This window comes from Lepus europaeus, chromosome 3, assembly GCF_033115175.1.
Source record: "Lepus europaeus isolate LE1 chromosome 3, mLepTim1.pri, whole genome shotgun sequence".
NCBI lineage: Eukaryota > Metazoa > Chordata > Mammalia > Lagomorpha > Leporidae > Lepus > Lepus europaeus.
Genome location: NC_084829.1, coordinates 156991154 through 157018398, shown reverse-complemented (window position 1 = coordinate 157018398; position 27245 = coordinate 156991154).

Below are 27245 nucleotides of genomic sequence, written 5' to 3'. Positions count from 1 at the left end.
TCTGCCTGTGTTTCAGTGGGAAGCATTCCCAAAGCGCAGATCTTTAGCCTGAAAAAGAGTCCCCCATCCAATTGAGAGGTAGAAGATATGAATTTCTATTAAGATGGCAGCCACAAAGATCTCATATGATAGATAACACAGCATATCTCTCTCATTGCTAAATTTTCTATACTTAATGATAAAATTTGAAGATCAGAGCAGGCACTTAACCTAAGCAGTTAAGACATCCACACTCCACGGCTGAGTGCCTGAACTTGTATCTCTGGCTCCTGATTCCAGATTCCTGCAAATGCAGACCTTGGGAGGCAGCAGCAATGGCTCCAGTAATAATTCTTCTCCCACCCATATGGAAGACCAGAATTGCATTCCTGGCTTCCACCCTCAGCCTAGGCCCAGCTCCAGCCATTGTGGTTATTTGGGCAGTGAAACCCTAATGGAAGGGATTTATTTATCTATACACCATCTATCTATACACCATCTATCATCTACCTAATTTGTCTTACCTATCTATCTCTATCTCTTTCTCCCTTTCAAATACTTTTTGAAAGCTAAAGATCATGCTTCATTAAAACAATGTTCATATTTCAAGAATCAGATTCATGATGAATTTGGAGTAATTTGGAAAGTATTATCAATTAATTATGCTTTATATTCAGGGATGGAATCAATCTGCTTTCAGAATTATTGAGACTAAACTACGAATTATACACATGAATCAAAGGAAATCCTGTGAGATAAAATGTGGAAGCCAAGATCACCCAAAAATTTCTGGAGTAAGGTTTGTGGAGGCCTTGATGATATAAAGCAAGAAGTGGCTTACCTAGAGCTGCCTGCTGACTGCTGCCTAGTCTGTCAACTAATTTTTTTTTTATATTTTATAAAAAATATCAACTTTTTTTTATATCAACCTTTGGGAGATTAGATTATTATGCAAGGAAAACTTCTGAGTCTTACAGAAATTCATTAGAACTAATCATGTCAATAAAAATTAAATATGAACATATAGATTTTACTCAACTGTCAAAATATAAGCATTGTATTATTTAGAAAAACAAAATAGAATATAAATCTAAATTTTAGAGTCTGTGAATCCAAAATACTTTACCAACACTACTCTCTCAAACATTCTGTACTATTATATCTGTGAAAGGTAGGTAACATCTTACCCATACACAATGCAGGGAAGCCCACTGGAACCTACTGGGGCACTGTTAATTGTCAATATCACTGGTTTGGAATTAACAAACCCAATTTTTTAACTTTTCATTTCATTTTAGAATTGTTTATAATTTACAAAACAAAACCTGTGATGTAGTACAAAGAGTTCCCCTATACCCTACACCCAGCTTCCCTTATTACTAACATCTTATGTTAATATGGTAAGAATGACAATAGAAAAGTCTGCTCAAAGTGTAGAAAGATTATTGTTGTGGATATAGAATACCTGTGTTCTATATTGTTTTAAAAGAAAGAGGTATCCAGTTACAATCTGAAGTCTCTACACAGCAGAGTTGCCTTGTATTACTTTTCTTTCACATTACAGAAAGTTTCCCTGTGCCAGCTAAACTTGGATCTGATCCTGCCAGATCCAAGTTCACACAGCAACACAACTTCACTGGCACAAAAGTTTTGCATTTGGAACAATGGCTGGTTCAAGACAATGGGGTGAGTACAATGCATTTCCCACAAAAAGCACACCACTTCTGTCAGTATTCAGGGCTACAGGAAAGGTTATGTTTGCTGCTGCTCTCTTGTCCTCAACTCCTGACATTTTCAAAAGTCTAAATGCATTGTGTCTTGGGACTCCTTTGTAAAGGGGGTTTCCTGTGTGTAAAGCAGTTGTTGGTACCACCTCTATTTGACTTCGGACTATCACCTCTCTGTTCCAAGTGGAACAAGTTTTGCTGGCTTTGCAGAGTCCTTAGCAGCCCTCACATTTCCTTAGGGAGTCCATATTCCATCTGGCAAAACTATCATTGTAATTTGTCAAAGCAGAAGAATTGTGCCCCCAAAGCACGTGTTCTAAAGATCTAGTAGTGTTTGCACAGCTTTCTGAGCATAAGCACATTCAAAAGCCTTCAGTGAGTGAATGATCAGCTGGGTCTGGGATAAATGGGAGTTTCTGCTGTTATACCTTAGGAGAATTCATTAGAATGTTAAAGGTGGGACTCTAGCTATGCCAGAAAGATGCTCTGTGATTAGCATTAGTGCAGTCGCTACAGCCTGTCTTAACCCGGGTGGGAATCTGCACTGATAAAGCAGGGGTCAAAGAACCTGATCTGCATCGTTAATGGGATGCTTTTCCTTGTAATAACTGCCTCCAAGGAGCAGCCAAAAGAGGTAACACAAAATGCTGAGTCAACACTGCTCTGCGCACTTCCACGCACTTCGTAGAACCTGGTAAGCTGACATCTTTCCAGAGTGGGAAATACAATGACTCTCTCAGAATATCGCATCTGAGAATGCACAGGGAGCAACACTGTGTCACTAACATCAGTGTCACCTTCAGAGACAGGCAAGGCCCATGTTAGTTCTTGCTATGCCACGGACAGACACTTAGAGCCTTGGGCAGTTCTCCAAGTCTACAAACCCTCTGCAAAATACCCCTGCTTCATGGGATTATAAAACACACCCACATTTAGCATTTAATATTCAGATTTAATATGCTTGCCATAAATACTGCTGATTGTTTGCTATGTATAATTAAATATATACAATAAAAATTTAAAAATCACATGACAGGAAGAAATAAATATAGCAGAAATAGAGTTAAAACACAGTTTTCCAGCAAAGCCAAACCGAGTGGGGAATTCATTTGGTATTTCTGTCCATTGTCTCAGCCATCCCATTGTCCAAATGCCCCTGCCATTGCCTCCTCCTGGCTGTACTCCCATTGTAGAGCTACTGCAGCTTCACAGTGCCCTACCCTTAATACTGCCTTAGATGCCAAAAGATAAATTAGTCACCCAGGATCCAGAGGTAGCTCCAGATGTTATTTTGTTTTCTTGGAAATACACACACACACACCTACACACACATGCCTTTTGGGTAGATAGTTGTCCATCCTTTCCTTTATACACAGTGCTTTAAAAAGAAAAACAGAAACTCTTTCAGGGAAATGCCAAGGTAATGTTCATGGCAGGACTGACATTCCTACTTACAGGGATTTCTCCGTCTCTTTACGCAACTTCTCAAAACTAAAGAGCATGCAGCTAGCAGGTAATAAAGGCTCTACCTCTGGCTCATTATTTCCTGTTAGCCACTGGATGGTGATAAGAACTCTTGGGCTTAAGATTATGTGACTCCCCTCCAAGACTACAAATAATTGTTCTTTATCTTTGTGGAAAGGTCTTCTCCCTGTAATTGCCGCACAGGCGGAGGGGATTTAGAGCTGCCTGGGAGTCCTAGAAGAAACCCTACTGCAAAAACTCTGTTCATTGCTTACTTCATTGCACATGACTCTATCCATAGTGAACAGAATTATCTACCACTGAATAGTGACTTATATTTTCATGCAAAGATGATATATTAGTTAAATTAAATGGTCAAGGAGGAGAACAGATCAAATTTATTTCATAAAGTAGTCATGTTAGGTCCTGTGCATGCAAGGAACATAACAGATCACACCTACTGATGCACTTCCGAGTCTAGAAATAGTATAGTTCTTATCTCCCTTCCTGTAGCAGTTGGCTGGAGCTGCCTTGACAGAAGAATCCCAGACTGTGTGGCTTGAATTGGAACTTACTTCCCAGTTCTGGAGGCAGGGAATTCCAAGATTAAGGTGCCCATTGACTTTTTTTTCTGATGAGGGCCCACTTCCTGGAGTGCAGAGAGCTATCTCATCACTGTGCCCTTCCAAGATAGGGAGACAGAGTTTTCTGGTATCTCTTTGGATAAGGCCACTCATCTCAGAGTCAGGATCCCACACTTATGACCTCATCTAACCTTATGACCTCTAAATACTGTCACACTGCGGGATCAGGGCTTCAGCAAAGGAATTTGGAGGCTACAGTTCAGTCCACAGCACTCCCCGCACCCCAGATAGATAATAATCTCCTTGCATATGATCCCCTTTTCTGGTAGGGAATATGCTGAACCGTCAGCTGGCCCAGCTGGTCATTAAGAGACAGAGAGAGGATCCAAAGCCAGGAGTCTCTCAGCTAAAGTTAATGTGCCATCTGGTCAATATTAGCTATTATCTAAAATAGAATTCTTGGTCTAGGGAATCCACCATGCTTGGGGAAATCCAGGGACACTGGAAATAAACAATGTTGAATTAATCTACATGTAATGTAGAATGGAAACCCAAGGCTCTGGAAAGAGGAGTGGAGACAGGGAATGGTGCAATAGTACGTGCTAGCAGGCAAACAGCAAGTGATCCAGATGAATTCCCAAGTCTAGGCAATGCTTTCGGCAGCCAGGACGGTCCACATTTCTGTCTGCGAGAGCAGCTCCCACACAACAGATGCAAGCAAATAGACTGCTGTGGCTTTCATTGTGAAAGCAAGCCTCATATCCAAAGGCCATTCCATGGACTCCTCGTCACAGCATCTTAGGGAACTAAGAGGATGTGCACGTGGAAGACGGATCCTCCTGGATTCTCTGAGCAGACAGCGTGGTGAGAATGTGAGGGACACAGCACTCCACAGAGTTGGTGCAAAATAAGTTTGGAACTCCATTAAGATGTAAACAATGGCCTTGAAGGATAACCATCGACAGGAAGAGGGCAGCAAATTTATCTTGACAAAATTATATTCCCACAGCATCCACAGCATCCCCTCCATTTTTACAGTGTAACATTTAGCTTTCACCAAATTACAAGAATCCCAAGAGAGGGACTAATTTCAGAGGAAAATAAGTTTTTTTTAATTACATAGTTCCCGTCCTTTCAACTCACTCTTTGCTATCTTAATGGTTTAATAAATGTGTTTCTACAGGAATAATTAAATCACTTCAGAAATTTCTGAATAGTGTATTTTTCCTCATTTAGGTTTTCCCTCCAGTGTTCTGTATGCGCGTTTAACGTGGCTGTCTTTCATACAAATATCAGTGGAGGGCTTTCATACTTCAACCCTGCCTAAAATTTGTCAGTGCCATCTATGGAAGTTAGAAGTGCTACCTTGGTGATTAATCAAATTTGCTCTAAATGGGATTAATTCGGGTGTAAGTATGAGGAAGATTGTCAGGGTGCATGTCCCTCTTGTCGTCTGTCCCTAGGACTTTTTTTTTTCTCCCTGGCTGAATTGAAAATGAAGCTGAGCTATAATCTTGCTTGGCAGATACTGGATCCTTCCTTTGATAAACATCTAAAATGCTAATGAGGACGGGCTGCAGTTCTGAAAGAGCAAGCACAGGATTTGACAAGAATCTGGAGGGTAAAAAAGGCAGAACTTTCTGACTTAAAAGAACTCTTTTTGTTCACCTTCAGTATTGTTTCCTGGAGAAAAAATTTTGCTCCACAGAAAAACAGAAAAAATCCTGCGACATCAAAATGCGGAAGCGTGAAAAACTGATGAGCTTTCAGATTGTCCTCTTTTGCATGCAAATCATATCAGAAGTTCTCATTAGCATAAATGCATGAGCAACTCTAAATGCTTTTAATTTCCAATCTCAGCCAGCAGAGGAGTAATTTGTCACTGTCAGGGTGAAAATCTAAAAAAGAAAAAAAAGGGAGAGAGAAGGACTCCATGCTAAATTGGAATCATATAAATTTTTGATTTGCTAATTGACTGATGCTGCAGTTCAACCAGCTGCCTTGAAGGTGTAAATAATTCAATGTAGAGTCAGAAATAAAAGCGCAGTGCGCCCTCACCGAAGGCATATTAGTATTCCCTGCAGCAGGACATACCTGCCCATGTCTTTTCCCTCTTTAGTCAAATTATAAGTCTTCTGCAAGCAACTGCACTCACAGAAACTAATAAAAACATCACTCCCATACCCCAAGTTCTGCAAGTAGGAGACGTTAGGAGCAGGGAAGCAGAACTCAGCAATTTTTAACTGTGAGCATCCCAGCAGGTCCTTGCGAACACCTTCATGCGCTGGCTCACGGACATGGTCATAAAGAGAACAGAAAGTGCCAAGATAAAAATCGTACTCTGACTCCTGCTCACTTTCAATCCTTCCTTTCCCTAATCAACTGCTTTAAATGTCATATGTAAAATGTATTTATTGCGAAAATATCTCCTTAGGGCAGGCATGATATGGATATTTTAAGAGCTGTTACCCATGGTTTATTTTTATCATGTAGCTGTATAATCTTAATATCTTTACCTTGAAACATTTTAATTTGGATGGTCTAAAAGTTAGTTTATAAATATTTTAAGAAACGCTGCTTCATTCAAATTTCAATGGAATAAATGTGACTAAGTTCCAACTTATTGGAACTGTATTTTCTCATAGGTATTTTACTTGGTAATAATCTTAAACAAGAAAAGCAAAGAGAGATGCTGAAGCCATTCTCCAGTACCTTCACTATGAAAATGCTAACGTGAAAATGCTAATGCCCTGTGAAAATTGCAAACAGAGATTGATTTTAGATGGATTAACAAATTACAGAGGCGATACCTAGGAACCTCAAAGTTTATGGAAAGCATAATTAAAAGATAAATCTGGGGCCAGCACTGTGGTTCAGTAGGTTAAAGCCATGGCCTGTAGTGCCAGTAACCCAGATGGGTGCCAGTTTCAGACCCGGCCGCACCACTTCCGATGCAGCTTCCAACTAATGTACCTGGGAAAGCAGCAGATGGCCCAATTGGTTAGCCCCTGCACCAACACAGGAGACCTGGAAGAAGCTCCTGGATCCTGAATTGGCCTGGCCTATCCCTGGTCATTGTGGCCATGTGGGGTAGTGAATGACAAGATGGAAGATCTCGCTCTCTCTCCTTCTCTCTCTACAATTTTGCTTCTCAAATAAACAAATGTTCAAAAAAGGATAAATTTATTTTGGCATAAACAATTTGAAAGCTGGGGCCAGCACTGTGGTGTGGCAGGTAAAGACACTGCTAGCAGCTCTGGCATCCCATATGGGCACTAGTTCAAGTCCCGGCTGCACCATTTCCAATCCAGCTCCCTACTGATGGCCTGGGAAAGCAGTAGAGGATGGCCCAAATCCTTGGGTCCCTGAACACATGTGGAAAACGTGGAAGAAGCTCCTGGTTCCTAGCTTGGGATTGGCCAAGTTCAGGCCATTGTGGCCATTTGGGGAATAAACCAGCAGATGGACGACCTCTCTCTCTCACCCCACCTCTCTCTCCCTGTAACTCTTTCAAATAAACAGACCTTTAAAGAAAAATTTGAAATCATCATACTTTTTTCATAAATACATTTCCATGAACTTTTTGAAGGCCCTCTCATATGTATGATTTTCAAAACTTTTTGACCAAAATAAATATCTTTTAATTCCATTTTCCATGAAGCTTTTGTTGTAACAACATATGTGCCAACATTCAAGTAAGTTAAATTTTAATTATTTCTTAGTTATAGGATAATGTATGCCTTAAAAATCTATAATACACAGCACTAGCTATTAGAAAACCGCCCTATATATATTGACAAGTATTCTTAGAAGGAGGTCGACTCCAAAGCCAAGCTCTGTAAACAGAATTCAGCAATTACTGTATAACATTTTTTTAAAAAAATAGCTTCTCTCTCCCTAGCCTTACCTGTCACAAGGCCAAATGCCAGCTTCTAACTCAAATTTTGCTTCTCAAAGCTGATTCATCAACCATCCTTACAAATATTACAGGGTTGTTCAAGAAGTTCCAGGAAGATCAAAACAATCCCATACTAGACAAACAAGTCTTACGTGCCATGTGTGATGGGCTGTTTATTTTTTAAATTGCCCTCCCCTTCATTGCCTCTTCTTATTCTTTGTTATAGCTTTTAGAAACGATTAGTACAATAGAATAAGAACAAAACTTGCAAGTCTCAGCTTTGGAATTTTAAGGGTCAATTCTCAAGAACATAGATGTCAAAATCTTTAGCCTCCTTCTGTCATAAAAGTTATGTCAGAAATAACTACCTTGAATGAGCACTCGATCAATAGTCAGCATGCCTCAGATCAGATGAAATAACTAGAAACTCAGAGAGGAAAGGGAATTGGACAAAAAGCAAAGTAAAGGAATGAATTTGAATATGTAGGTATGCATAGACCCAATGCTTTACCTCATTCATTCGGTCCATTTTTTAGCTCCAGGAAAGGAACCAGGGTGCCCAAGGAAGACCCCACCTTCTCCTTAGGGGATGCTGCCAAGCCCCAGAGTCAGGTGTGGGATCAAGAGCACAGAGAACCTCTGCAACCTTCTCCAAGAGAGCTGAGCCCTTGTAGAGTCTGCCCAGGATGCAGTGAGAACAGCCTGGCATCAACACTGTCAGCCACAAGTGTTTATTGAGCAAGTTCCATGTGGCAACTCAAGATGCGCCGAAGAGCTGGTCCAATGGCTCCCTTTCCCTCTTACTCCAGCCCACTACTCCTGGTCCTTAAGAGCAGCTTCTCCCTCTTGATGAGCCTTCTTTGAGCAACTGCTTGCCAAGCTAGCTCATCCCATTTTGCTAAAGCTATAAAGTTATACCAGTGCCTTCCTCCCCAAAGCAGGACAGTCTTCCAGCACCTCCTCTCCTGGTACATTCTGAATAAAGGCTCATGCTACCGGGCCCACTTGATTTCTTTCTGCCCTGGCCCAACTGCTCTGTGCTTGATTTTATTTGTCAAAAAACTCAGGGAAGTGAGTACTATTAGTATCATTTTAGAGAAGAGGAAATGCTGGCATGAAAAAATTCCTTGGAGGGACTGACACTGTAGCACAGCAAGCTAAGCTGCCTTCTGTAGTGCCGGCATCCCAGATGGGTGCTGGTTCATGTCTCGGCCACTCCTCTTCAGATCCAGCTCCCTGCTAATAAAGCTGGGGAAGCAGCAAAAGATGGCTCAAGTGCTTGGGCTCCTGTATCCATGAGGGAGACCAGGATGAAGCTCCTGTCTTCTGGCTTTGGCCTGGCCCAGACCTGGCCATTGTGGTCATCTGGGTAGTGAACCAGAGAATGGAAAATCCCTGTCTATCCCTGTCTCTGTAATTCTGACTTACAAATAAATAAATAAATATTTTTTTAAAATTCCTTGAAGGTCATGACATATGGTATGCAGAGAAATACATGACCATGGAAATCCAACGTGCAGCTTCCCAGCCTCATTGCTGTTAACAATTTGGGGAATGTTTCTTTGTTGAGGAGTAGGGGCCATGTACTGAAATGGAGAAACTGGCATTCCCTTTTCCCATAATTTTAAAATTTTTATTTCACCTTTTAAAAACTTTTTTTGAAAGACAAACAGATGGACAGAGTTCCCATCCACTGGTTCAGCCATCAGATGCTTGCAAAAGTCAATACTGGGCTGGGCCAAAACTGTAAGCCAGAAACTCAATCCAGGTCTCCCATGTGGGTGGCAGAGACCCAACTGCTTGAGCCATTATCACTGTCTCCCAGGGTCTGCAATTTCAGGAAGTTGGAGACAGCAGCCAGAGTGTGATCTCGAACCCAGGTACTCTAATGTGGGATGTGGATGTCCTAGCCAGCACCTTAACCACCAGGTTAAAAGCCACCCTCGGTTTCACCTTTCAAAACAAGCATTTGCTAGTTTGATGATCTGAAAATCATCAAGGAATGGAAATTTCAAGAGAAAAGGATCACCTTTGTCTTTTCAGGAGCTGTATCATGTTCCTGGTTTATGTTGAATTCATGATTTATTCAACTTTATAAGCTTATGTTCACATAAATTATTTTGTTTCCTCTAACCTGTACTCATAATATTGTTTTTTTGAACAAAATTCAGAGCCTTATATTCAATCTGTAATATATTTCACAGTCTTTGTTTTGGCTTTCCATTGTGTACTGGGAACTGTTTTCTTTAACTTTGATGCTTTCATCCAACCTACAAGCGATCTCTACCAGGTTTTTCTCTCTACAAGCAGTCCGAGGCATAACGTGTCAATGCCACACAATAGTGCTACTGAAGCCTTGTCTTATTTCATGAAGGAACGCCCACTTGGAAGTGGTTACATCTTCATCAACATTATTCCAAGCTGTTCTAACAAACCGACCGTCGCTGCATCTGACCACACCATACAATACCACTGGGACAAGAACCCTCTAGAGCTGTACACTCCGCATGGCCATGGTTGGTGGCCCCAATCACCCAATTCACATCCCTTCAAGTACACTCCACTGGGATTCCAGCTAAAAAGAGAATAAATGTCAGAACCTGAAAATATCCTACCTATAACCAAAGAAGGACGAGGGGATGCATAATTGGGACTCCTTCCTTCTTAGTTAACAACATGCACTCACAAAACAGGCCTTAATTTCATTTTGGAGTAACTATATGGCACAAAGGGCATTAGGTTAGAGATCCATGTGGGAGTGAAAAGGCTAAAATTTTAAAAAAATAGTAAAAAAAAAAATCCCATTTTTGAATGAGTTTGTATCATCCTCATTTGGAATCTTTTCTCTGCTCCATGGTTTCTCAAAAATGGCCAACAGAAACAGTGTGGTGACACAGACGGATTTCCTTATAAGCTAGAAATTAATTTCTGGCCCTGGAGAATGTGTTGTTGCTTCCACCAGTATCATTTCCCATCTCTATCCTTCTCTTCTACCTTATTAAATCCCACTCATTTTTCAGACTAATCCACGGCCTTTCATGCTATCTTCTTTGCACCCATTAGGTCCCTGGTGAATCCTATACATGGCCCTAAAATGGTACATGCAATGTCAGGTATATGAATTATCCCAAGGAGCTTCCTATGCCTGTTCCCTTTTCTGGCTTTTCCACTTAGGATGAAATCCTTGACCACAGGGGCCAAGAACGGCTGTTCTTCACGTGCTCAGCCCATCTACGGCATGTGGTAGACACCAGTTATTAGAATGCATGACTGAACGAATGAAGAGATTAGGCAATAGTAATACAGTTAAGACAGTGCCATGTGATTGCTTCACTTTCTCAAGCCTTCAGTTTCTTTCAAAATATTTGTTCCAAAATATCCTTCCCCGAGGAACACGACTTTCTTGACGTAGTGAGCCTAGCAGAGCTAAGGCTGTGGAGCAGTGTGCTCCCTATCATCTGTTAGCATTATACCATCTGCTCCAAACAGAGGGCCTATCTTCTTTGTTTCTTCCCTGTTCCAAACACAGCTTTAAAAGATCTTTTTGTTGACATTGGCATTTTTTACAAGCCTCCGCTCACTCTGGGCATCACCCTCAAGAAATCATTGTTACAAATCTGCACATTCATCATTATTTATGTTCAATGTCTTTCATGTTTTGTGCATGTCATCTTCCAATGTGAGCTGTTCAGACAGTCCCTAAGCAGTCACACAATCACATGAGGGTTTCCAGACAACCCCCCCTTTCCTTTTTCATCAGAATCTTTTGCAATTGTATGTTAGAATTTTGTTTAGAAAACCTGAGCTTTGTTTTCTTCTACATGGACTTTGGCCATAGAAGAATATTTATATTTTTAATATTTAAACTTAATTTTCTCAAGTCTGTAATTTAATCTAAAATTGATGTTCTTGACTATTAACATTTTCTCCCAACATTTATATCATTTCTAGCTGCCTAGCTTTTTTTCCTATTTGTCCAGTTAAAAAATCATTTGTAAAGTCCAAAAGACATGTGCTATAATCTTGCTTTGACTATTTATCTGAGTAATGTCTTATTCTCTAAGTGCCTCAGTTTTTGCATGGTAAAACAGAGATAACAATTGTTCCTCTTCAAATGTCAGCATCTGTCATGCAGCTAGATTCTCTCATAGAGTGGCTGACTGTTTATCAACCAGGACTGCTTTCTTCCTTAGGGAAGGTTTTGATTGTCACGATTAGAAGTACTTCCTGATGCCCCCTGCCTTTACCTGGCCAGCTCTCCTCCCAGGCCAGCCAAGTAATGAAAGTCAACAGAGTGCCTTCCCCTAGGAGGTTCACACCTCCCTTAGGATATACCCCATGTGAAGAGATCGATAGGTCTGGGCCTCTTAAATTACAAGGCCTAAAGCCCACCAGATTATTATCAAGCCCCTTCTATCAGGTTCTATTTGCCTCTCAATCAGAAAAATTACTTGTAGCTTAGACAGCACCTTTCTTAGCTCCTCTAATAATGACTCTGTCCTTTGTTCTAGACCCTACTAGCGTACTTGGGCCTCATTCCTGTGTAATCATAACCTCTACTCTACCACCAATGGCTCTACTCCCAACCTGTGTGTACTGATGGTCCTCTTCCCCACTTAATGCTGTATAATTGTTCAAACCTGGTACATACCACTCTTAGGATCATTGGTTACTATCCTCACTCCGTCTTTTATGACCTTGTCTAAATATGATCAGAGTCGGCAAACTTGGAAGGCTTCCATAGCCTTGGCAACTCATGACGACAGCCTAGGGTGGTTACTGGCGCCATAAACTAGAGTGTCAATTTATTGGGTCAACAACAGGAGCCACTGTGCACTTGCTCCTCATGTGGGATCTCTGTCCTTAATGTGCTGTACATTTTGATTTAATGCTATAACTAGTACTCAAACAGTATGTTTCACTTTGTGTTTCTATGTGGGTGCAAACTGTTGAAATCTTTATACTAAATTGATCTTGTGTATATAAAGAGAATTGAAAATGAATCTTGATGCAAATGGAAGGGGAGAGGGAGCAGGAGAGGGGAGGGTTGCGGGTGGGAGGGAAGTTATGGGAGGGGGAAGCCATTGTAATCCATAAGGTGTGCACTGGAAATTTATATTCATTAAATAAAAGTTAAAAAAAAAAGTACTTCCTGATCTTATCTGCTTGGGAGAGGTCAAGATTGCTGCTAAACATCCCACAACAAAGAATTCCCAAGTCACCAGAGTTCCAAGGTTGGGACTCTCAGGTGATATAAACTCCATGAAGAATGTCCACGTTGGTCACAACTTCTGTGGTATCCCTAGCACCTGGCACTGAACTTGGCATACTGTGGGTATGCAGTGAATGCTGGCAGAACTAACAAATGAATAAAGGAATATTAGTGCTAAATAAAAGTCTAGTATTCCTGAATTAAATCTTAGGATGAGAGTTACAAAAGGTTAAGAAACATCTCAATGTTCATTAACCACCATTCAACAGGACCATATGCACAAAAAGGTCTGTGCACAGGTAGTGAAGTAGAACTATAGGATTTCCAACATATTTACAGTGGTGTGCCAGCAAAAAGTCAATGATGTTGAACTGGAAAGAGGGAGGAAGGGATAGAACTTGGAAGCCCCTCTAAATCAACGTTCCAAGTGCAAATACTTTCACCATGGCTGTTTTTAAGCAACAATGTGATGTCACTAAATGGAAAGTCTGGAAGAGTTGCTTACAATCAGCCCATATGAATGAGGTTACGCCAATTCCAACATCCCACTAAACTGATACAGTGGTTCCCCCTTGTCCTCTGTTAGTATTGCATCATCACCTTACCTGTGATTTATATCTAACCTTCAAACACCTTCACCATCCCCTTCATACAGAATTCTTTGATATTAAACCTTATAAATGTAACATTAATGGACCCAAGAATGATCTACTATTTCCTTGTGGTCATGAACATTCCTTACTTTATTTTTCCAGCCTGAGTTTAAAAGAGACTGTGCATTTCTTGGGTCCTTAGATATCCCAATGGTGAGTTCCAAAAAGTTCTTAAACCAACAAGAATAATTTTAAATTTTCACTTGAAACCAAGTTAAGTCTATGAAAGTTGATCTTTAAGAGTACAGGCATTATCAAGTCCCTTCTATCAGGTTCTATTTGCCTCTCAATCAGAAAACTTAATTGTAGCTTAGACAGCACCTTTCTTAGCTCCTCTAATAATGACTCTGTCCTTTGTTCTAGGCCCTGTCTAGTGCACTTGGGCCTCATTCCTTTGTAATCATAACCTCTACTCTACCACCAATGGCTCTACTCCCAACATGTGTGTACTGATGGTCCTCTTCTCCACTTAATGCTGTATAATTGTTCAAACCTGGTAAATGCCACTCTTAGGATCATTGGTTACTATCCTCACTCTGTCTTTTATGACCTTGTCTAAATATGATCAGAGTCGGCAAACCTGGAAGGCTTCCATAGCCTTGGCAACTCATGACGACAGCCTAGGGTGGTTACTGGCGCCATAAACTAGAGTGTCAATTTATTGGGTCAACAACAGGAGCCACTGTGCACTTGCTCCTCATGTGGGATCTCTGTCCTTAATGTGCTGTACATTTTGATTTAATACTATAACTAGTACTCAAACAGTATGTTTCACTTTGTGTTTCTATGTGGGTGCAAACTGTTGAAATCTTTATACTAAATTGATCTTGTGTATATAAAGAGAATTGAAAATGAATCGATGCAAATGGAAGGGGAGAGGGAGCGGGAGAGGGGAGGGTTGCGGGTGGGAGGGAAGTTATGGGGGGGGGGGAAGCCATTGTAATCCATAAGCTGTACACTGGAAATTTATATTCATTAAATAAAAGTTAAAAAAAAAATAGAACTTAAAAAAAAAAGAGTACAGGCATAACAGATTCAACAAATAAGTGCCCCAAAAGTATCTACACGTTTCATAAAACTCCTCAGTTTAATTTCTGTGGTCACCAGTTTAGTAGAAAAGCTTATTTTATTTTTTTGGATATGTAGGGGAAATAAAGAGTTCATGCCTTGATTAGTCACAGAGATGGACACCCCTTTCCTCCTCATACACACAACATATAGCTGCTCAAATAAAATCTGGATTATCTAACACCATGAGAAATCATTTAAATGATTTTAATAAAGGTTAATTCAGAAGACTTCTATTCAAGTATCACTAGGTTTCTAAATGGTTATAAATTTTAGTGCTGAAAAGAATATTGAGAAGTAGCTGGTTCATTCTCCTTGATGGATATATTCACACATTTCACTTACTCTATTCATTAAGAAGAATGTAACCATTGTAACACAGACATGGTGGATTTTTTTAAAACTTTTATTTAATAAATATAAATTTCAAATGTACAACTTTTGGATTATAGCGGTTCCCTCCCCCCCATAACCTCCCTCCCATCCGCAACCATCCCATCTTCCACTCCCTCTCCCATCCCATTCTTCAACAAGATTCATTTTCAATTATCTTTATATACAGAAGATCAACTTGGTATACACTAAGTGAAGATTTCAATTGACTGCACCCAGACAGATACACAAAGTATAAAACATTGTTTGAGTAGTAGTTTTACCATTAATTCGCATAGTACAACACATTAAAGACAGAGATCCTACATGGGTAGCAAGTGTACAGTGACTCCTGTTATTAACAATTGACACTCTTATTTATGACGTCAGTAATCACCCGAGGCTCTTGTCATGAGCTGCCAAGGCTATGGAAGCCTTTTGAGTTCACCTACTTTGATCTTATTTAGACAAGGCCATAATCAAAGTGGAAGTTCTTTCCTCCCTTCAGAGAAAGGTACTTCCTTCTTTGATGGCCCATTCTTTCTGCTGGGATCTCACTCACAGAGATCTTTCTTTTAGGTCAATTTTATTTTATTTTATTTTATTTTATTTTTTTGCCACAGTGTCTTGGCTTTCCATGCCTGAGAAACTCTCATGGGCTTTTTAGCTGGATCTGAATGCCTTAAGGGTTGATTCTGAGGCCAGAGTGCTGTTTAGGACATCTGCCATTCTATTAGTCTGCTGTGTATCCTGCTTCCTGACATGGTGGTTTGTACCTTGTTAACTTGGAGGAACAACCAGTATTCCCTTCTCTTTATTTTGGGGATTAAAGAACAACCACAAGAGACATGGTTATGAGATAGGCCGCAGCCCTTACGTTGTGAAGGTTGCATTTACACACATCCCTACTGATCTGTTGGCCCTTACAATGGGTGTGTTCATCAGTGGTGGCCACAGTTCTTTGAGCTCTGCTGCTTCTCCTTTTGTCCTCTGGTCTGGGGCAAGGTCCTTATGCTGCTCCATGAGGAAAACCAACTTCTTGTAGCTGTCAAAGATGGAAGAAACAGGCATAGGATCCCGTTTGACTTCACGGATTCCAGAGTGTTCTTGGAAGATCTGACTTGCTCTTATTCACTCCTACTTTGTGTCAGCATTTGTTCCTGACTACTGTCCACTAGACACAGAAGCAATAATCTTCCATCAATTTCTCTAATCATTCCCTCTTCCCTATCATCACAGTGGTCTGTTTCCTTGATTGAGCCCTGATAGAATGGATTTATAGTGTTACCATGTCACAGATATTATCTCCCCCTAGTATACAGCAGTACATACCTTCTGCTCTACCTGTATCCCCTCAACCGCCCCAGAGCTAACCTGCAGTCAGTACTTTATATTCCATGACCCCAATGCATCTCTTTAACAGATGATTTCTTTAGCCCTACAAGTGTGCTTGGCTCCTGCCTGAGGATAGATAGAGGCATTAGGAATTAGAGACATAGGGATGATCCTCAAGCAATTACAGATGGGAATTGGTAAATAAATGCTCCAGCTTCCTCACCCCACTGTATGACAGTTCTGAAGAGTATTCCACATATTTTTTATGAGGGTCCTTTTTGTGCTTAAAGTACAATGGCCCATTGTGATGATCTGTTCATTAAAACACATTTTACAATATTTCCTCCCATCCTACTTAATTTTCCCTGCCATGAAGTAGAGATAACCACATAGACTGTTTACACCCAGATTCTTCTTTCAGCATGTGTTTATCATAAAACTCAAAGTAATACAACCTCTGAAAATCTTTATATTCTTCCCTTTAAAAAATCACATTCCTTTGTGAATTGCAAAAATGTAGTAGCCCAATGATAGTATCTCAAGCTCATTTTAGCTCCTTGAAGAAAATTTAAGACAATATTTCCAATATTTTTCAAAGAGCTAGTTCTCATTATGAAACTGTCCTCAAATGCTGACGCTAGAATTACAAGCATTGAAGATGTAGGCAGTGTACTTTCTTCTAGAGGTGGAACAGTCAAGCCAAGATTACTATCAGTACACCAGGACTAGACAGGGTAGTAAAAGTCATCAGGAAAACTAAGCAATGGGGCCAGCATTGTGATTCAGTTGGTTTGGCTGCAGCCTCCAACATCAACATCCAATGCAAGCACCAGTTCAAGTCCTGGATGCTCCACTTTCGATCCAATTGCCTGCTAATGCTCCCGGGAAGGTAGCAGATGACCCAAGTGCATGGGCCCCTGCACCCATGTAGAAGACCTGGATGGGGTTCCAGGCTCCTACCTTAAGCCTGACCCAGCCCCAGCAATCGCTGCCATTTGCAGAGTGAACAAGCAGATGAAAAATCTCTCTCCCTTTCCTTTTCTCTCCATTACTCCTTTCAAATAAATAAATAAATCTTTAAAAAAGAAAAAAGACAAGCATAGATCTGTCCCAAACATTATTATATCATAACCAAATTTGTGGAAAGACTGGAAAAATCCGTCTGAATTTTTTTTTAATTTTTTTTTTATTTTTGACAGGCAGAGTGGACAGTGAGAGAGAGACAGAGAGAAAGGTCTTCTTTGCTCTTGGTTCACCCTCCAATGGCCGCCACGGCCGGTGCGCTGCAGCCGGCGTACCGCACTGATCCGAAGGCAGGAGCCAGGTGCTTCTCCTGGTCTCCCATGGGGTGCAGGGCCTAAGCACTTGGGCCATCCTCCACTGTACTCCCAGGCCATAGCAGAGAGCTGGCCTGGAAGAGGGGCAACCGGGACAGAATCCGGCACCCTGACCAGGACTAGAACCCGGTGTGCCGGCGCCACAAGGTGGAGGATTAGCCTACTGAGCCACAGCGCCTGCCTATCAGTCTGAATTTCTATTTCCTCCATAATATACCCAAATGATATCTTTATAAACATTTTTTTGTCTTTATCTTATTTTTCTTTAGAAAAAAAAACACTATATAGTCACAGAAATTTGAGTTTCCAGTAGCTTGCATTCTTAATGTTCAAATATATAACAAACATTAAAATTGCTTCAACTACTTATTTTAAATATAAAATATAACCAGGAAAGCTATCACCAGGTGGAAGCCAAAGATAAAGGCTGGATTTGAAAAGGGTCTTAAGAATAGCAAAGACACTTGCCTAAACTATTCAATTATTTATTTCTTATTTTCTTCTTAGCACCTCTTTTTGAGCCAACAATAACTCTGACAGTTTTATTAAGTCAATAAATGGTGACGAAGAAGGAAGCAATCATAAGAGTGGATAGTGATGAAGAAAGTATGGAGGTGACATGGCTGCTAGATCAGTACTACAATCTACTGCCTTGGAGACAACACATCATGGACCAAATGGAATCACGACTCTTAGAGAGTCAACACCTCAACTATAGATGAAATATTGAAGTCATCACCCAATATCCTAACATAAATCCCAAATATTTTCCATGTAAGTAAAAGTGAGACATTTCTTGTCTTCATGTTCCTGCAGAGATAATTAGAAAACTTGGATTGGAAAGCAGAAATGATAACCAAAAGTTATCAATATGTTTATATACTCTGCTTTAAACAAACAAATAAAAAAGAGTGATTGCAAATGTTTGGTTCTATTTTTCGAGAAAATTCTCCTGTGGGTGAATAAATCAGCAAGATCCGTTTTCCTAGTTGGAGGGATATGTGCCATATTGGTCAGCCATGAATCTTAGAGTAACTAAAAACACATTAAAATGAATGATCACCAATCATCCAAATGTGCTTGGGTTAAATAAACTAATGCTTTTTCTCTGGATAACTACAATAGTTGTTCATATGCTTTTGTGTCTTCTTTTTAACAATTATTACCAACTCCTTCCCTCCCATGGAATACAATATACTCACTAACTAGAGTAATAGGAATAATATAAATGTTATAATGAGTTTGGTTTTAAGTGCATCACTGGGAGTCATTTGACTATAGAAAGAGTGTTATGTAATAAGAGACATTCAACTTTATTATATTTGATTTTGTCTTATTAGGAGTACTCAATGAGTCATTATTTTGCAAAAGTCTTAGAGTCTTAATTCAACAGCCTGTTATATTCATGCACATCAAAAATATTTTCCTTAATTTGGAGATTGACATTTGTTTTAAAAAACAAAAAGAGTATCTAATATAACTAGAATGCACTGAATGTAGAATAATAATTTGAGGATGTCTCTTGTAATTGCTCCAGCTTTAATTTATAGTGTCCATTTATTATTTCCACAGTTTTGTTTTCTGATGAAAGTTTTATGATCTGCAGAAATTCAGTGCAATGAGGCAAGTCTAGTATTGTTTTTTGTTTTGCTATGATACCATTCAGTTTTTTTTAACTTGTGCTAAGCTATTGTTTTAGATGATTCTCAGCTTTCTATACTTTGGTTCATTCTTGCAAACATGTATGCAAATTTTTTATTTTCTGAAAAATGAAAGGTAAAATCCTACATTATGCTGTTCTTGCAAAGAAGAAATCATTAGCTCTTGCCAAAAGCAAAATAGTTGATTTTTGCATGTTATTATGTATGATTACTAATTTTCCATCAGAAATGTCTTATGATAAACAGAAATGTCTCTTCAATGGTGCTAAAAGGCAGAGAATTCTTTGATAACTCAGCAAGAATACCTCTAACTCTTTCCCAAAAGGGTATTTTCAAGGGAACCACATCCATGGTTTTTTCAGAAATGCCAGAGATACAAGCATACGTCAAGCAGATTTAATTGTAACATTAATTAAATTATCCTCTCACTAATTAATTAGGGAATCATATAGTGATAGAGTTGAAAGAGACCTTGAGAGATCAACAGAGTCAGCACCTACATCCTCTCTGGGGACCACATGGAAACTATCCTAAATCCATGGGAAACTGCCTTATTTTTCCAATCTTAGCCAAGATTTGCATCTGCAACCTCCCTTCCTGACCTGGTTCAGGGATGAACAACATTCTACATGAGAAAGTTCTCCTGGCAGACACGTTGGCTGTCATCTTCAGAGGACTCTGAGAAAGCGTCTGGTGCCCAGACCACAGAACAGTCCCCATGATTTCATTTCTCTCAAGAACTGTTCCCTGTAAATACACTCACTGCTTGTAACCTATAAATAGCCTGCTTCTTACTTTTCAGTTGTCACTGGCTATTCCATGTATTTCTTAAATTTTCCATATATTTCTTTATTTGTGGAATTCAGACTTAGAAAATGGAAAGATACAACCAGTACAGAATGAAGGAATGACAGACAAAACACACCATCAGCTAATTATATGCAAGAAATCTGTTTTAATGGTCCATTCTGGTCACCACCAATAGCATGGAAGTAGCATCCCTAATTGCCATAATTGCACCACCTATCATTATCCATGCTTTATCCTTTCAGTGCCAGTTACATACGGGACTCTGATAGAATATCCAGGTACAAACAACTAAAATGTCCCTACTGTTGAGTAGAATTTTAGGAATACTCTGTTATACTCATACTCAGTTACTTCCACTGATAGTGGTGGCAATAATGATAATAGCAATAAAGTGTAAACCTTTGTACTGACTTTTATTTGCATTAGTAATTATATGATTCCTGTAAAAGATAAAGCATCACATTGCATGACAGTTATCTCCCCGAATCCTCATACTATGCCCGGAAACTGTCAAGTTAGAGTTTATCTGGCACATGCAAAGAAAAGTAAGGAATGCAGTATGGCTGGAGAGTTAAAAAAAAAAAAAAACAGGAAGATTACAGTAAAAGATTAGCGAAGAAATACCAAGAGATAGTGCATGTCCCTGTAGATGATGTGAGAACTTTCATTTTTACTCTAAGATGGGAAGCTACCAGAGGGACTTGAGCACAAGAGTAGTATAATTTGGCTTAAAATTTTTTAAATGAACATTCTTGTTGCTGTTTTAGTCTATAAAATAAGGGAGCAATAGTGGAATCAAGAAAGCTATTAAAAATATCCAGGTAGGCCGGTGCCGTGGCTCAACAGGCTAATCCTCCGCCTTGCGGCGCCGGCACACTGGGTTCTAGTCCCGGTTGGGGCACCGGATTCTATCCCGGTTGCCCCTCTTCCAGGCCAGCTCTCTACTATGGCCCGGGAAGGCAGTGGAGGATGACCCAAGTGCTTGGGCCCTGCACCTGCCTGGGAGACCAGGAGAAGCACCTGGCTCCTGGCTTCGGATCAGCGCGATGCACCGGCAGTGGCGGCCATTGGAGGGTGAACCAACAGCAAAAAGGAAGACCTTTCTCTCTGTCTCTCTCTCTCACTATCCACTCTGCCTATCTAAAAAAAATATATATATATATATATATATATATATATATATATATATATATCCAGGTAGGAGGGGTGAGTGTTATAGCACAATGGGTTAAGTCGTTTGGGATACTCACAACCCATTTATCACACCAGTCTGAGTCCCAGCTAGTCCACTTCAGATCCAGTTTCCTGCTAGTGCAAGCTGGGAGGCAGCTCAAGTGCTTGGGTGCCTGCCACCCACATGGGAGACCTGGATGGAGTTCCAGGCTTCTGGTTTTAGTCTGGCCTAGCCCTGGCTGTTGCAGGCATTTGGTGAGTGGACCAAGGGATGGACTGACTCCCTCACACACACTCACTCTCTTTTTTTCTCTCTCTCTCTATGTCTGTATGTGTGTAAGATTGTGGAGGAACAGGTTTGACAGGAAAGTGAACTTGTTTTCTGTCATGTGATATTTAAATCTATTAAGCCACTGGACTTGTGAGTCTGGAAGAGAAGACAGGCCAAGACTTGGTATCTAATGCCATAAATTGGTTGAGATCATCCAAAGAGTCTGTGCAATTAGAGATGAGGTTCAATCCAGAGAGACAGTAGAAAGAGAACCAAGGAGGTAAACTGTTCTCAGAGACAAATGAGAGATTTTCAAGAAGGTAATGAGCCTGTCTGTCAAACACTCCTAATATATTCACTAATGTGGTTACTGAGAACTAACCATTAGGTTTTACAGCCCAGGAATCACTGGTGACAGACACGAGCCTGTTCAGTGACTTGATACAACTGAATACTTGCTCAGAGAGGGCTCAAGAGAGAATAAAGCAGAGGAATTGAAAGTGCTAAATAGACAACTCTGTCAAGTGCCTCTGAAAGGAAGTCAGAAATAAAGGGTGGTACATGAACAATATGGAGTCAGTAAGGTTTTGTAACTTTTTAATAAAAAACTATAACATGTGAATGTGTTAACCTAGAATAAAAGGAGAACACAGTTATGAGCAAGAAGACAAAGAAAGAGACAGGAGATTGAGTAGCTGGAGCTCCAAAAGAACCAATATAGTGTTTGACTTAGATCTCAGGAAAAAAGACATGATTTAGATAGCCAGAAACAGAATTGTACTTCAAATTAATGAATCATGGGCAGAAGCTTGTAAACAAATATACAGAGCATTTATGGTTCAACTGAGATGAGGCTGTAGGGATGGACGTTCAAAAAATGAATTACGGATATGAAGGGCCACAGATTATAAATTTTGGAAGAAAAATTCTGAAGGTAAAGTAAGCTAGGAAGTTATTACAATTTTATATGCTATAATGCAAATGAGAAGGGATCTTCAAAAAGCTCATGGAAATGTATATGATTAAAAAACTGTTTATGAACTCTTTAATTAACACACAATTATTCTTAGGTGTTTAAATTTAACTGAAAAGTGATCCCTGTTAAATATAAGAGTGGGAATAAGAGAGGGAGGAGATGTACAATTGGGGATATTCTCAATCTGACTTGCCCCAAACGGTAGAGCTAGAAATGTGCCCGGGGATTCCAATTCAATCCCATCAAGGTGGCATGTACCAATGCCATCTCACTAGTCAAAGTGATCAGTTTCAGTTCACAATTGATCATACTGATAGGTCTAAGAGTCAAAGGGATCACACAAACAAGACTAGTGTCTGCTAATATTAACTGATAGAATTAAAAAGAGGGAACGATCCAACAAGGGAAGCGGGGTACACAGCAGACTAATAGAATGGCAGATGTCCTATAGAGCACTCTGGCCTCAGAATCAGCCCTTAAGGCATTCGGATATGGCTCAAGAGCCCATGAGAGTATTTTAGGCATGGAAAGCCAAGTCACTCTGAAAAAAAAAAAAAAAAAGACCTAAATGAAAGATCTCTGTGAGTGAGATCACAGTGGAAAGAATGGGCCATCAAAGAAGGAAGTACCTTTCTCTGAAGGGAGAAGAGAATTTCCACTTTGACTATGACCTTGTCTAAATAACATTGGAGGTGGTGAACTCAAAAGGCTTCCATAGCTTTGGCAACTCATGACTAGAGCCTAGGGAGATTACTGACTCTATAAACAAGAGTGTCAATTTGTTAAGTCAACAACAGGAGTCACTGTGCACTTGCTCCCCATATAGGATCTCTGTTCTTAATGTGTTGTCCAATGTGAATTATAACTAGTGCTGAAACAGCATTTTACACTTTGTGTTCTGTGTGGGTGCAAACTGTTGAAATCTTTACTTAATATATACTAAATTGATCTTCTGTATATAAAGAGAATTGAAAATGAATCTTGATGTGAATGGAATGGGAGAGGGAGTGGGAGATGGGAGGGTTTCAGGTGGGAGGGAAGTTGTGGCGGGGAAAAAGCCACTGTAATCCAAAAACTGCACTTTGGAAATTTATATTTATTAAATAAAAGTTTAAAAAAGTAAACTTACTTTTCACTCTACTTTTCCATAAACTTTTTGAAGTATGCTTGTATATAATACAAGTTTCAACCAATTATCAAAGAGTTATCATCTGAACAGGGTCTCATTCTATTGTCACATTTTGTGGGCTTAACAAAGATGATGTTACTGTCCCCATTTTAAAGATACACACTTGTGGCTCATAAAAATGTACTCCCTTACCTAAGATCATAAAAACTGTTAAATAGTACAATCTTATCTAGAAGAATAGAATCTGTATTTGAATCCAGAATTCTGATTAATGTTGTAATATTTAATATTTGTTATTATCACTAGCTACAGTTTTCTTTCCCAAAAAAAAAAAAAGGCCTTAAGTGAAAGTTTATCTTCTAACATTGTAGGATAATCTCCCCAGAAACAAACCCTCCAGCAGAAAACAGGTAGGAATTAAATGCAGTGGACAGTACCTGAGGTTGTAGTCTGAGCAAGAGCAGGCAGAACACAGAGCAGAGGGAGGTCAAAGCTCGAAGAAGCAACTTGGTATGAGGTGAGTTTCTCCCTTTTTAATTTTTTTTTCTTTTTTGCCTGTCTGCTCTGCCATGAAAAAGTGAGATGCAAATGGCTAAACCTCCAGTAGAAATCCGGATGTGTTTCTGTCTAAAGAGCTCAGGAAAAGGATCCCCGGTAATCACTGGAGAGTGAGTTTGGCATGCCAGAGAGGAGAGAGCCAAGGTATATAACCTGCAAACCTACCAAAGCTAAAGAATCAACCTTCCCCAGAGCAGGATCCAGAGTCTACTGAACACAGCAATCCACTACATGTAGAAAGAAATCCAAAAGTACTCAACATAGAAAGAAAATGGGGGTGGGGGTGGGGGGCTGTGATCCATGTAATCTACTCCCAAGAGAAAGACAATAAACAGATGCTAAGTTTGAGTTGGAATTATCAAATACGTATGTCAAACAATTATTATAACTATACGCCATGAGTTTTCAGAAAAAGGTACTCAAAATGAATGAAAAGATAGGAAAATCTCAACAAAGAAACAGGACATTTTCCACAGGATGAACTTAATGTTGGAGGGAAGATGAATGATGCAAAAGTCCGTCTGAAGATAGATCAAAAGGAATTATCCAATATGATGAATCAATAGAAAAAAATAATAGATCCTGAGGGAACTATGTGAAAATATCAAAAGGTCTAATAAGTGTGTAGAGTGTAATTGGAGTCCCTGAAGGAGAACAGAGAAAGAAACGAGCCAGGAAAAAATGCTTACATTGAGAATGGCCAAAGGCTTCCCAAGTTACTTGAAATTCATAAATCTACATATTTAAGAAGTACAGAAAAATCCAAGAAAGGATACATTTAAAGAAAATCACACCTTCACACATCATAGCTCAAGCTACAAAATATAAAAATACAAAAAACTTGAAAGTAGTCAGAAGAAAGAAGAATGTATGTCATACATAGACTAGAATCACCAATTTCTCTTTAGAAACCATGGAGTTCAGAGACAGTGGAACAGTATTTGTGAAAAATGGAAATTCGATGAAATGCCGAATTTTATACCAAGTGAAAAATATCCTCTGGAATGAAGGTGAAATGACAGCTGAAGACAGAGAAAACCAACAAACTATGTCATGGTAAAGAATTACCACTTCTTCAGGCTGAAGAAAAATGTTCCTTTTACAACAGTGTTGCCATGAATTCAAAATTGATAATAAAAGTTTTTGGGGGCCGCACTGTGGTATAGCAGATAAAGTCACTGCTTCTAGTGCCAGTATCCCATATGGGTGTTGGTTTGTGTCCCGGCTGCTCCACTTCTGATCCAGCTCTCTGCTATGACCTGGGAAAGCAGTAGAAGATGGCCCAAGTCCTTGGGCTCCTGCACCTGCGTGGGAGACCCAGAAGAACTTCTGGCTCCTGGCTTCAGATCGGTGCAGCTCTGGCCATTGCGGCCATCTGGGGAGTGAACCAGTGGAATGGTAGACCCCTCTCTCTCCTTCTCTGCCTCTCCTTCTCTCTCTGTGTAAATCTGACTTTCAAGTAAATAAATAAATCTTTACAAAATAAATAATAAAGTTTTTAAAAAGCTACAAGTGCATAGTAACCCTGATAGCTTGAGATTACTGAATAAACAAAGACAACCAAATACAAAAGAGAGGGTATATCTGTATATTAATGTATAAATGTACATACATACACCATCATTTTTTCTAAAAATGCCAAGTCAGTTTAATTAGGAAAGGACATTTTATTAAATGGTGCTAGAACAACTAGATAATCCATATTTTTTAAAATGACTAATTAATTCCCACAATACATAAAAATAATCAAAATGGATCTTATTATGAAACTTCTAGAAGAAACATAAATGATTTTTGTGACCCTGAGTTTGACAAAAAAAAAAAAAAGTACAAAAGAAAACGAAAAAAAAAAAAAAAAAAAAAAAAAAACCTCGTAGGTCACAAAATCTTCAAGCCACAAACATATCTGAAAAATTGAACATCATCAAATTAAAATATTTTATCTTTGAATTAATGACACCATCAAGATAAAAAAGCAAACCACAATTTAGAAAACACATTTACAAACAAACATCAAACAAAGGATTTCTATTTATAACCATGACTTTCAATAAAATGTCAAAAAGCCCTATGAAAAGAGCAAGAGATTTGAGGAAAAAAAATCCAGACAGAAAATATAGAAATGGCCAAGAGACACATGAGAAGATGCTCAACATCAATACTCTTACTGCACACGTAAAAATAAAAGGCTGACAGCACCCAGGACCAATCTGTGGAGCAAATGGAACTCACATATCCTGCTGGTGGGAGTGTAAAATGGTACAACCTCTTTGCCAAATAGTTTGCCAATTTCTGAGGAAGTTAAATATACACCTACCATATGGCCCAGCAACTCCATTCCTAGATATTTACCGAAAGAAATGAAAACATATGGCTACACACGCAGACTTACACACGCATGTTCACAGCAGCTTTATTTTTCATAGCCAAAAACTAGAAAATCCAAAGACCTAAGGTGAAAGAAAAATAAAATCTATGATATATGAGGAATCCTCTCAAAGTTCACGGAAACTATGAATTATGAAAAAATTCTGCATGAGTTTCAAAATTCTTTTGCACTGAAAACTTATTTTTCAAGTTCTTTTTGTACAAGATTTTTGAAGCTCCCTTGTATGTATGCAATGGAATACTACTCAGCTAAAAAAGGAATGAAATGTTGATATATGCAACAAATGGATGAATCTCAGAATAGAATGTACATATGATTCCATTTATAAAATCCTAAAAAATGTAAATTAATCAGCTATTTCTCTGAGATGGGAGCACACGAAGGGATGGAGCAAAAGGACCTGGTGAAAACATTGTGGGGAGGTGGAAATGTTTTTTATTCTTTTGTGGGAATGTTAATTAACAGATGTACACATGTGTCAAAGCTTCTCACATTGTGCAATTTAAATATGTGAAGCCTACTGTAAGTCAATTATCCTTCAATAAAGTTGGGAAAGGCCTGGAAATGACTTGTTCCTGGGGTAAAAATAATCCAGTATAGCCAAGATTACAGAAATATATAAACAGCCTGAAGAAAATAACAAAAAAAA